The following is a 13,838-nucleotide window of genomic DNA, read 5'->3' as shown; positions in this document are numbered from 1 at the left end:
ATTTATATATTCTAATTGTTGGGTTAAGTAATTTATATATCCATGTGTTTGCTGCTACCTCCAATTTTCTTTAAAAGTTCTAGCCTACTGACGTGAATTACATTCCTTTGAGTCAGTGTTAAGTACCTACTATGTTCCAGAAACTATTTATGACCGAAAAGATAAAATGATACCTGATAAAAATCACTGTTGTTGATTATATCATTGTTTAATTAATTGGTTTCAAAATTAAGTATCAACCATTAAATAACTAATTTTACTCAATAACTGTATTTGTTTCTAGTAGTAACACAACAGATTTAATCCAAACCAAACTACTTTTCTGATAATGCCCTTCCCATTTGAAGATGCACACTCTTATTGCCCCATATGAACATATGGAGAGGGAGATGTGATGAGATGAGGGTGTAGCGAATGTAGTAAATGGCTAGATGGTAACTTAAAATTCATAGTAGATACCAGGGTTTCAATCTCAGTTCAATTGGAAGTTTGGGGGAGTTTTAAAAAGGTAATAATATCATTCATATTATCATGATCCAAAATCATGTAAGAAGGAATAGAAGACTTGAAGCATATGGTAGAAACTCCAGATGGAAAGTCTGAAGAAGAAGTAACATCAGAAGATAATATTTCAGAAAGAGCGAAAGGCAAGAGTCCTCAGATTAAGAAAGCACAGTTGGTTTGGAGCAAGATAAGTAAATATAAATGAATATCAATGGTAAATTAAGGCAGAGGAAACCATTTTAAAGCAATTCCAAAGAAAATGCAGATAACTAGATTACATTATTAATGTATTTAAAAAATTTCAAACATACAGAAAAAAATGAAAGAATTTTAAGTGAATACACACACACACACACACACACACACTCTCTCTCTCTCTCTCTCTCTCTCTCTCTCTCTACCTAGATTCTAACATTAACCTGTTTTGTAATTGTTTTTTAGACTTTGTTCACTTGGAGGGAGGAGATATTAAGTTTTCACCTTTGAAAGAAGTATTTGTGTTGTTTTTAATAGATCAACATTAAAAGAAAAACAATAGAATGCAGACATTCCAAACCTTTGGAGTCAGTGGGGGGATTAGGTAGAGATTGGTAAAAGAAAACAAAACAAAATCCAATCAGAGGCATAAAAGGAGTAAAATGGATAGAAAATGAGAGATAATAACCTATCTGAGTACTTCTCTTCCAAATTTCATGCATTTTTTTTCAAGTGACCATTAAATTGTCAAGACATAAATACTTTAAACTTTCATAGGACTCACTACTTAATAAATGGAAATATTAAGTATTTATTTTGATCTACGTGTGACAGGACAAAAAAAATGGTCACTAAGGGTGTCTTGAACTGTGACAGTCTGAAAACCTGATTTAACAGGTAGGTCAATAAAGAGACCCTGAAGTTAAGTTAATTTCCCCAAGCTGGACATCTTGCGAATGACTGGTTGAATATCTAGATGCAAATTCTTTGACTCCTGAGTCTATGCACTTGGTTATTATACAGTAAAATATGTAAAATACATACATGAAATCTTATGAATTTACAATGGGAAACTAGATTATCTGAAAAATAATAATTGAAGTTTGATACTGTGGATATGTTTATAAATTCATGGTCTGCAAACATTCTGTAACTGTGACAATATAATAGACAGTGACATCTTTGTATGTATTTCGTATAAGTCATACCTGGTGACCAGTGACACTTGCAGCAGATACCACCTTTTGGTATTTTGTTTACCCATTGAGATAATTGCAAGTTATGTATGTTCATTTAAGAGTACAAACTTTTGAGATATCTTGAGAAAAAAAATTGATAAATCGCATTTCATCAAAATTAAAAACTTAAAGGCCCTAATAAGAAAATAAAAATGAAAAATCAAGCCACAGACTAGGGAAAAATGTTTCCAAAATACATATCTTATAAAGGATTTTATCTGTATCTACACCTATATCTATCTATAGTTATATCTATCTATATACATACACACACACACACACATATATAAACACACAATAGTCAACAGAAAAAAAGATGATTAGGCACAAAATTTGAATAAACATTTCACTGAAAATGTTACATTTATTATAAATAAATATAAGAAGAGTTAGTGAACACCATTAGTCAATAAGCTAGTGATGATTGAAACCACAATGTGGTATCACTGAACACTGTCAGAATGGCTAAAATCAACAAAATTGAAATATAAAATATCAATGAAAATGTGCTATAATTGATATTCTAAATAACATGAAGATATGAATGCATCTCAAAAATAGTGACAGAATCCCAGCAGAAAAGACTTGTCTTGCATAATTCCATCCATATGTCATTCTGGAAAAGGCAAAACTGTAGACATCAGGTCAGTGATTGACAGAATTTGGTTGGAGGAAGGGGATGATTGGCTAAAAGAGCTACAGGGGAACTTTTGTGATAATGTTTTGGTGGTTATGTAACCACATATGTTTGCCAAACATAATTAGAATTTACATTTTAAAAAGGAAAATTTACTGTATGTGAAATATATTTCACTAATTCTGACCTTTTAAAAATCAAATTTTACTTTAAAGGACATACCCAAAATACAATTAAATATATTTAATTTTGCCACAGCTTTCCTTTTACCACAGCTTTCATACCTCAAACATACTTATTATAATTCATTGTTTAGTCTAATCTCTCAAATCTTTTTGTCACCTAATATAAGAAATCTAAGGTATAAACCAGATTTCTGACTTCCTATATTATCATTATTTATGACATATAAATGTGTAATATATACATATTTAGACTAAACAGAATGCAATGAAAAGCCAATTTAATTTTAGAGAAAATCTGATAAATAATATACCCTCTATGTCCTTCCAGGCACATTTGGGTGAAATAATAACTAGTGTAAGTCTTTTCCCACTCTCTATTCTCTTCTGAGGTAACACATACTTGGCTGAAGAAGAAAACTGTCACCAGTCTCCCAGCTGTTGAGGTTTCTTTCTTTCTTTCTTTTTTTTAATCAGCTGCCAAATTTAAAGTATCACTTTCTCCACTTCTATTATAACCTAATATGTCCCCACCTTCTTCTCGCAATTAGTCTGTAGCTGCACGTAATCTTATGTGTAATTCCCACTAAGCTGTAGCAGGCATCTGGCACATCATATGGGCTCAAAACTTAGAGCTATAATAATGATAACTTCTATTATTATTTTATCTTCATAAGATATTTTTTATTTTATGTGATTAAAAGGAAGCTATTTTACTTTCCTTTGTAGAAATTTATTTTGCAATCCATTAAGTTTCATTTACAACAAATTCTCAGTATATTATATTTCAACCATAGTTTAAGATATATTCCACTATTTTCTGTTTCAGGAGATTTTAGATATTAGATATACAATATCAGTGTTCAAACTCAAATGTGTTAAAAACTCACTTTATTCCAGGAATTATGCAAAGTGTTTGGGATTCAATAATGTATAAAAATAGATATGTCCCGTGCATTCATAGGGACACTGTTTATATAGCAAATAGTTTAAAACTGATTATAGATAGAAAAAGTATATGCTATTTTCATTTAAGCCATATAAAAATTGGATAACATAAGCAATCTTAAATAGGAGAAAATTAGTCATTTTTGGTACAAGTTCAAGGCAAGTGGAAGCTAATGAAAAAACACACATTTAGGTTTTACTGTCAATTTTTTACCATCTGAAATCAAGTCATGCTAATATGATAATGCTTTAGGGAAATTTTATTAAGTATATGTAAATTTCAGAAAATTATTTTTTCTTTTCTAATTTATAGAACTTTTTATTTAACTTTTATATTTTATTCTCTACCCAAGATTTTTACATAGTAAAGTGATTTATTTTCTTACAGTTCAATTTTAAAACCAATAATTGTATTCTTTTATCACTGTGATTTTGAAGTGTTTTTTCTTTTTTGGTAGCATATTTACTTGTTTGTGGTGTTATAACTACCAAGATTATTTGTAGGTTTTGTTGAACTTACCTCATTTAAACCTCACAGGTAAAGCTGGTATCCAGAGAGCCAATAGTGAAATTCCCACATATAAATGGTTGTAAGGCAAATAATAATCAATGGAACAAATATACAAAAGTTACAAAGAAAGCTGGAGTTTCTAGTACTTTTAAAAATTAACTTCTGAACATCACAAATCCAAAGTGAAAGAGTTTGATCTCCTGACATGCAAGGAGTATTGAAAGGAAGGGCTTTTCCAGTTTAATGACATACTGCTGGAAGGAACTGCTGTGCTTCTTTTCCTGGAAAGTCCTGTATTTGACTACCAAGTCTGGGATATGGGCTAGAACAGGAGATTCTTCCTGGGGCCACCGCAGATTACTAACAGTGCTGCATTCACTGCTTCTAATACTGTTCCTGGGACAGTTAGTACTTTGGCACTTCAGCTTCCTGGTTACAAGGGGAAGAGAATCAGAAGGAAGAGGTAGAAAGTTCTCATTCACCTATGGAATCCAGGAATCAATAAGAAGAGTAAGCAAAAAAGTCATTTCCAAATGAAAAATAAATGATTGAGCAGATAGATGATCTAAAATTAAGCAAACAATTAAACCAATACCTAGATAAATTGCAATATTAAACAAAAGTTTTGGGAAACATTATTTTAAAAATACAAATTCAATAGATGAATTGAAGACTTGTAACTTCTAATTAAACTCCAAAAATTAAAAGTAAATAATAAAGAACAAAGTACTTGTCTTAAAGAAGGTAATAACTAAAATTATTAGTAAAATGCAATGAATGAAGATGTTTACTAGAAAACAAAAATAACACAATAATGAAAAACAATCAGTTCATTTTTAAATTTAAAATGAAAAGAATTGATCAATACCTTATGTGCTTATCTTCTTTTCAAAGAGGTTTTGCTTTCTTCTTCATTTTTCCAGTTTTATTGAGAAATAGTTAACATACATCACTGTATAAGTTATTGCATACAGCATGATGATTTGCATGTGTTAAACTGAACCAAAATAGAAATAGCAAAAAATGCACTGTAACTTCACAAATCCTCAACATTATATAAATTTTAGTGAAGGATATAGGTAAGGAATTGACAAAGACCAAATCAAAATAGCTAAATATATATTTATATATGAAGCTACTGAAAACTAGTTGTATTCAGTTAGAGTAATCTATTAAAGTAATTGTATCAGCTATTCTTAGAAGTTTGTAAACATTTTATGTTAAGGGCTAAAAAACAAATATTTTAGTCTTTGTGGTCCACATGATCTTTCTGATATGTATTCAGTTCTGTCATTGTAGCAGAAGAGCAGCTATAGATAATAGTAAGCAAATGAATGTGGCCATGTTGCAATAAAGTTTTATTTACACAAATATGTGGTGAGTGAGATTTCACCATTCACTGACCCTTGCTGTATTAGATTTGCAGTTTTCAAGGAGAGAAAAATATCCTTTATCAGATACATACAAAAGTAGTACTTCTACATGTTGCTGGTATAAATGTTAGTAATAATAACCTTCCTGGAAAGCAATTCTGAACATATAACACCTTGCATCCAGCAATTGCACTTCTGGGGATCTATTCCATGGTGAAGATGGAGGAAAGAGTAGTACGTGAATATTGATGCATGTGTACACAGGTTTTGTGGTAGAGGGAAAATGAAAATATAGTAAATGCCTACTGGTCAAGACATGTTCCATAAATCATACCATATCAGTAACATATTAGCCAACCATTAAACAAACAAATAAATACATTCCTAACTATGTCAGTTGCACAAGTAATATTCCCATCTGAGGAAACACATTTATTGGGAGCAAATGATGTAAACAGATAAACACCAACATAGCATCAAAGTGTCAAAAAAAAAAAAAAGTATCCTATAAGAATCTAGACAAAAACTCTGATTATCACCGAAAGAGGAAATAAAACCTGTGCCTGAGTTGTTTGTAGCACTAAATACTGTAATACAGAAGTCACTGATGCACCTTAAGCCTTCCATTGTATTTGAGATTTAAAAAAGTGTCCAAAGTATTGTGTGCATTTCATGAGTAAATGCTAAAATACATGATACTCAGATTTATTTCAGGAATGTTTAGAATTAGTGATTCAGTGTATGTATTGTATCAAATTGGTAACAAGGAAAAATTTTACTGATAGATGCCAAGATATAATTTACACAGTTCAGTTATTCTTTTAATATTATTAAATTAATAATGAAATTCAACTACAGAAAGGTTAATATTTGAATATATGATAAGTTCTAAATATTTAGTAAGAAAAATAAATAGCATCCCATTAGAAATTTCACAGATGAAGAAACAATTGAAAATATAAGAAGTACCCCAATATTTTTAGTGATTATTAATATTATGTGACTTCTACAGGGCTGCTGACATTTAAACTGAACATTGCCATCATGTGAGCAAAGAAGTTAGTGGTAGACACTCATATTAGGGTTGAGAGTTCATATAGGTACTGACTTTCTAAAGCAATTTTAACACTGCACATAAAAACCTCAGAAATTATTTATACTGTGATGTAAAAATAAACTGTTAAAGGTTTATATATAGGATATGCTTGTATAAGTCATTATGTTATTGACAAAACCTAATTACAAATAGTATGTAATTGCTATTGGATGATAGAATTGTTGGTGATATTTACTACTCCATTTGCTTTTTAATGCTTCATTTACTTTTCAATGTACATGTATTGTTCTAATATCCAGGGTGTGTAAGTAAATATATTTCTAAGTTGTTTTTAAATATATTATTTAGAGAACAGATTAACATTTTACTCACATTCCTAGAGGGACTTGTTTTGTGTATAAATTGTGATGAAGTCAGCACTTGACAGAGAATATGACTAAAACATTTCGTGAAAATCACTGAGAATATATCATGAGATTAAAAAAACAAATATGATAGCCATCTTAAAAGTATGTATTGTATGTAAAAGAAATGTATTACCTTGCAATTTTGGGGCTAGAAATCTGACTTCAAGGTGTCAGCAGGGTTGTTTGAGAGTGTGAGGGAGAATTTGTTCCATGCCTTTCTGCTAGCTTATGGTGGTTGGCTGGCAGTCCTTGGCATTCCTTGGCATGTAGATGTATCATCACCCTAATATTTGCCTCCAGGTGAGATAGGTGGGGACCTGGGACAAGTATCATGGTTAACTTTTCCTGCCTATGATGAATAATGCTGAGATATAAACAGTATAGTAAGAATAGGAGGGATCCCATCTTAAGGCTAAGATTCCATTTTAAAAAGCAGAGAGTTGAGAAGTAAGATTCCTAACAGATTCTTTTCTAATCAGACAATAGCCCACCCAATCTTACAGCAGGACAAGCAATCTTAACTGATATGTCCCTACTGCTTTAGGGAAACCATTCTCTTGGTGAGGAACCAGATCAATAATTTCCTTGTCTTGAGTTTATCTTAAAAAATGATATAGAGGACTGACTGTGGATAGTAACGTAATGTCTCTCACCAGAGGTAGACGTCATGAGACCACAAGTCAAGCCTATGCCCAACAACCGCCCCTCTGCCCTTTGCCCCTTTTTGAAAGCCTTAAAAGACAGAATCCCCAGCCTTGCAGTGTGCCTTCTCTGAGGATGCCTGCACTTTCCTCTCTTGAAGTATGTACTTTTAAATAAAGTGTTCTCACTGCTCAAATTATTGCATTTTGACTCTTTTGCTAGTTCATTCTATTTCCAAGTCTTCACTCTGTCTCTGCTTTACTCCTGGTAAGTAAGGACAGGCTACTGAGAGCTCAGATTTGGGCCTGCCAGTTCCCTTAGCCTGGGTGACCTGGACAGAACTGCAGCTGGGTGATCTGCTTTCAGTAGCCGTCTGGAAAATCTTTATTTGGAAACTTCTCAAAACGTAATCTCACTCCATCCTGTGCTCCACGGCACCCCAAATCCTGGGGTGGTAGGGGCTAGTCCCCATGCCAGGCAGGTCCAGGTGGACATGGGATGCCAGGTGACCCTGGCTTCAGGAGTTGGCAAGGGAATCTGCCCCAGGCTGAGGAGGAGTTCAGTGAACTTTCCTTCCTTCCCTCTGCATCTCGTTTTCTGCTGCCTACAAGGCAGCTGCCATTCTCTGCTACTCTTGGTTTAATGAATTCCTTCCTTACCTACAGTCTTCTGACCCGCTCGAGATTTCTTTCTCATTCAGTCAAGAAACCTCCCCTGTTCAAGTTGAGGTTTCTCCTATTGCTTCACCTGGTATGCAGGGAGAGACCTCCCCAGATGCAGCTGCCTGGCAACACAGGTTCTATGACATTCTACCTGGGTGCATGTCTTCTGCTCTTCCTATGTCATTGTGTTTATAAGGACAGCACTCATAATGGATAAGGGACTCATTGTAATCTAGTGTGACATCATCTTGACTAATTACATCTGTAACAAACCCTATTTCCAAATAAAATCACATTCTAAGGTACTGAGAATTAGGATTTTAATAAAGGAATTTTGGCTCCCATTCAATCAATAACAGACCTTGTACTACCTTCTCCCTAAAAAGAAACTTTATGATTACACTCTACAATTTGTGGTTACCTTAGTGATTTCAGATACAGTCTTTTAAGTTTTCACTTTTTTTCCATTTTTTTACATGTTTTTTGTTGAACATATGTGATTTTGTTGTTAGAATGTATATTTAAAATTGAATTAAAAAAGGTGAAATATTGAAATATATCACACTTTGATAGAAAAGTCTTTCTCAAGAAGTGTTATGTAAGGAGAGCTGTTAACCATTTTTTTTACTTTCCTGAGAATAAAACTCTTGACAGTAATATTATGATGAATTCTGTCAAGTCAAGATTTATCTTAATTTTCTTTCAGTACTTGCCAGGATACTTACGAAAACATTTCTGAACCAATATACCGGAACAAAAGCAACACTAATCATTGAATTTATGAAAAAGCTAAGTGGCTGATATTGGAGATAAAAAATATAAAAAACAGGAGGAGGGTGGCACAGGAAAATTTGGGAAGAAGACTATAAAAAGAAAAAGTGAACTCTTAAAATGATGGCTTGCTGAAGCGTCATTAGAGATTTCTGCTCATTTTAATGTGCAAAGACTCAGAAGTGCTATAAATTGGCTCCATTTGGGGCTGAAGTGGATGAGAAAGAGAAAAGGAAAAGGAGGTAATGGTGGGACTTTATTATCACATTTGAATGTGTGAGGCAGGCAGGCAGGATTTTCATTCTCATTCTTATTTCTTTACCCTCTTCCCCTCCAAAAAAGCACCTAAGAATAATAACCAAATGATGCAAATTATGGACCAATCTACTCCTTAGATCACCCCCTCCCCAAACTCACACAGAGCTTTTCAGAAAAGGCTGTTAGAGAGTACAATTTAGGAACTAGATCTGAATGAAAACTTTAAACCTTTGATCCCTGAATTTCTCAATTTGTTTGCTGAGGCACAGAGACCATCTGTGACTCAGTCACAGAGACCAAAGGTCAGGCCAGCTCTGAATGGATGTCTTCTGTAATTGTAATAGGGAAGCCGGCAGTATATGCGAATAATGGTCAATCACCTTAAGATGGTCACTGTTTTGACCCCAAATTAATTTTTTCTTGAAGAACAGACATTCTTAATGTTGGTACATAAAATTTGCATAAATACTATGTTAGTATTTTTGGTATTATGTTTAATAATTACTGTGTGTGTATGTCTTGAAGGTATTTCCCTCTTAGCTTTCATATGTGTATTGGCAATACACCAGAAACTTTTGCGTACATTGTGAGGCAGGAATACATGAAGCAAAATTCACCAGTAACCTAAAAAGGAGAGAAATTCTCTTGTTTTATAAGACACCCATAAGAATATTGTCACTGCAGATCTATGTCCTCTCTTGGCTGGCTTTTATAGAATTGTCAATGTTGGAATTCTTATAGATATGGTAAATTATATATGGCTGTGTATGTGTATATACTTTTTTCTAATTGTAAATATTTAAGGAATAGAATTAATAAATATATTTTAAAATTATCTGTTGAGGTTATTTGCACAAAATTCTTTGATGTTTCTACAGTTAATGACTGTAGAAACATCAAGGGATAGCATGTCTATCACTGTAATTACACTGAATTAAATTAACGCATTATGGGAAGAGAGATCTGGCCTCTGTGCCATGTGAACAGAATTATGGTTATCAGGATGAACTTTAGCAACAACATGGGAACTTGACAGAAGCATCAGCATATCTCAGAAACAAACAATGCCAAGAGAAATGTTTGCTAAACATGGAAATGGCATTCACTGAAGCAAAATATTTCAGAATTCATCTCCTGCTGTCCAGGAGAGAAAGACACGAAATCTGGAAACCATGAGAAATCTGTTTCTCTTTCTCATATTCTGATGTTCTGCTCAGATATTACAAAGGTGACCACAAGTATTTTCAACAAAAACTTAACTACAAAATAAAATGAATTCATTAATAGTAGGCTAGCAAAGCTGGTGGTAGATTGGGGGAACAGTTAGAAAACAGGTAGGGTTTCCTGGGTGTCTGAATCTAAGCGGCAGGAACCAAACTAAGATCAGCTGGTTGGAACACTATGCTTCTTGAGCCAATACGGATGTTCCTGTGTGATTTTTGCTCTACCATTTGATCAGTCTCCACTTTAATCACTTAACAGTTTGGAGATCAGGGATAGAAGATCTCCTTAATTTATCTAATTCATGTTAAACGACTCCAGTGTCTGCCAGTCCAGTGTAACAGAGGGATCTTCTGGCCCTTTCTTACCCTTCATGGAAGGCAGTAGTAAGAGGCAGGCATCGGGGACTGAGACTACATAAAATAGAGAATTTCCACAAAGGACTATCTAGATAACAGTTTTTTTAAATAGAAGGAAGAAGAAGGCAACTGCTGTGAACAGGTAATGAAATAAAGGCAAAAGTTTTGCTACAGTAAAGAAACACTTGATAAATAACATGACTTCTCAAATATTCTGTTCCATTGAGAAACAATAGATAGGCTCCTAATAAAGTCATTTGTACACCAGTAACTGAAAGAAAATACACATTTTTGTTAATAAGCATATATCTAGTTTATTTAATATTCATGTCTGTTATCAGTATAGCTCAATAATGAACATATCTGTAGATAATTAGAAAATCTAGTTTCTCTACACAGAGGCTGAAAGTACACTAAATGTAGATGGTCCACTTGACCTCGAGGCAGTTATCAAATAACTATTCAAAAGTGAATTCCAGGCTTGTGTGCTACAGAAAGGTATGATAATGTACATTTGACCTTAGGTCTTTTTACTAAAAGGGTATGGGATATTTGTCTGAAAAATGAATTTCTATTGAATTAATGCTCTTTCATGTTGTTTTCTGCCTGGGATGTATTCTTCGAGAAAAAACTTTTTCGAACTCTCAAAATAGCAAATCTATTTTGCAAAAGAAAAATACAATGTAAAATGACATATTTAAAAGAAGTGACACTGAAGAAATAGCTAAACCTAGACAATAGATTGAAGTTTTAATGTTCTCTTAGCTAATAGCTTTACCACAGCACTAACCTATGTGTCATATAGAAAATCTGTAGGCAGGACCTTGCACGTATGTCACCTCTGAACACAGCACTCTGATCTTTCTGATACCAAGGGGGCTCTACTCTCCAAGTGCCCCTGACTAATGTGGATTTTCTGATCCTGTATTATTGTATGCTGGCACCCTTTACATAGAGGTCGAGCTTTAGACCCCCAGCGTTTTTCCTTTCAGACTTCCTTCATACAGACAGACCATGTCTCTGCTCTCCTGGGTCAGTGCACTCATGGAGCCCTGAACTTGTAGCCTGAACCTAATATCCACACAATTAAAGCAGATAGCAAAAACCAGGCTGACTCTGAAAGATTATTCACCATGATTACCAGCATTCTCACGGATGTCATCTATCACGGCAAATCCTGCATTCTCGGAACACTTACTTTTTTCAGGTAGGAGGAAAACTAACACAGGTTTCCTTGACAATTTCCAGGGTAGAGAGATATATATTCATTATATGCCTGCTATCCTTTGTTACTGGCCCAGAATATACATCTTTTTCCTTTCTCTCATCTCTATCTCTGAGTTTCCCATCACAATCCCCGATCTTCTTGATCCATTCAGACACAGTGAACTTTACTACCTCTTGAGCAGCCACTCACTCCCATAACCATTCTCTGTAATTTGGCTTCTCCTTAACTATTTTGTCCCTGAAACCTTAAACATAGAATATTCTGCAATCATAACCTTCCTATTTACAACTTGCTCAGTTGTTCACGTGACACCTGCTGTATTAGTCTACACCAGCTACCATAATAAAATACCATAAACTAGATGGCTTAAACACAGAAATTAATTTTTTCACATTTCTGGAAGTTAGAAATCCCAGATCAAGGTCTGGTAGGGGCAGTTGCTGGTGAGAATTTAACCCAGGCCCGCAGAGCACCTCATTCTTGCTCTGTGCTCACATGACCCCCTTTGTGCCTATGGAGAGAGAAAACTCTCTGTTGTCTCATCTTAAAAGGACACTAATTCTTTCAGATCAGGCCCCCACCCTTATGACCTCATTTAACTATAATTACTTCCCTACTGACTCTTAATCCAAATGCAGTCCCATTGGGAGTTAGAGCCTCAACATATGAATTTGGGAGTAGGAAATAAATACTCAGTTTGTAACACTTACTCTGTGAAATAATGAGATTCCATTTCCTTGATGTCTCCAATTTTAGCCTTTCACCTGCTGTCTTCACTCTCTTCCTGACCCTGAATCTATATTCCAACATACAGTGAGTGAATTGGCGATATCACAAAAGTGGTTAAAATTTTTCATCATGAAATCCAAGCTGTATCCAGGTAGGCAATAAAGGTAGACAAGAGAGAAAGTAAAGGCATTTAGGAATTAAAAGTGACTGACAAACACAGTAATAGCTATAATTACATAAATGTACTAGATAATTAGTAGGGGGTTACGGATAGAGATTAAATATTCTATTAAGAATTCACAATTAAGAGTATTTTGGGTCTATGATAATCAATAGAACAGATGCCTGAAGTATAGTGGATATGTAGAATTATCTTCTCTTGAGGTGCTGAAAACAATGAAAAACTTTTTTTGTTGTTTGCTTATTTTTCCATAAAAACATTGAAATTAGGATAATGATAAAATTCGTATCTGCAAAACATTATTGAAAACCACACTAAAAGTGTTCACTGGTTTAACTAATTTTAGAGTTGATTAATGGCTTAAATATACTTTAAAGATAGAAAGTACACAGGATGCATGTTTAGGTATGCATTCAGATTTAAAAATATAAATTTTCCTCATGATCTATATATTTTGAAGAAGCTGAAATAATACAGTTAATTTCAGATTTCTTTTAAGTCTTGGATCAAGCTTTACCTCTTTCACTGATTCCTCCACTGTTGTCCAAATTCTTTGTTAGCCCTTTTGTTTTTATTTGCATATTTCTAACAATGAACATTTCCCACCATTTATGTCTTCATATGTCTGTATCATCCAGTAAGCTGTAACCCTTTTGAGGAAGCAATACATTTTTTGTTGTTTTTTTCAAACCACAATAAGTACACAGTATCGGTTTCTTAAGTGAATGAATGAAAAAGTGAATAATGATCTCTCCTTTCAGCATTTTACAGCATTTGAAATTTTTCATTCATGACAGACTAATGTTCTCAATACTGAATACTGATGTTTGCAATATTTTTTTTAAGTACCCAAGTTATTCATTTTAACTTTTGACAAAGAAATACAAAGATTTTGGCATTATTATGAGAGTCCAAGTTGTCAACAAAAGTTATGGTCCAAGTCCATGTCAGTGA

The sequence above is a fragment of the Manis pentadactyla genome, chromosome 2 (assembly GCF_030020395.1).
Source record: "Manis pentadactyla isolate mManPen7 chromosome 2, mManPen7.hap1, whole genome shotgun sequence".
Lineage (NCBI taxonomy): Eukaryota > Metazoa > Chordata > Mammalia > Pholidota > Manidae > Manis > Manis pentadactyla.
The sequence above is the reverse complement of the archived record's forward strand: the minus strand, read 5'-3'. Positions refer to the sequence as shown.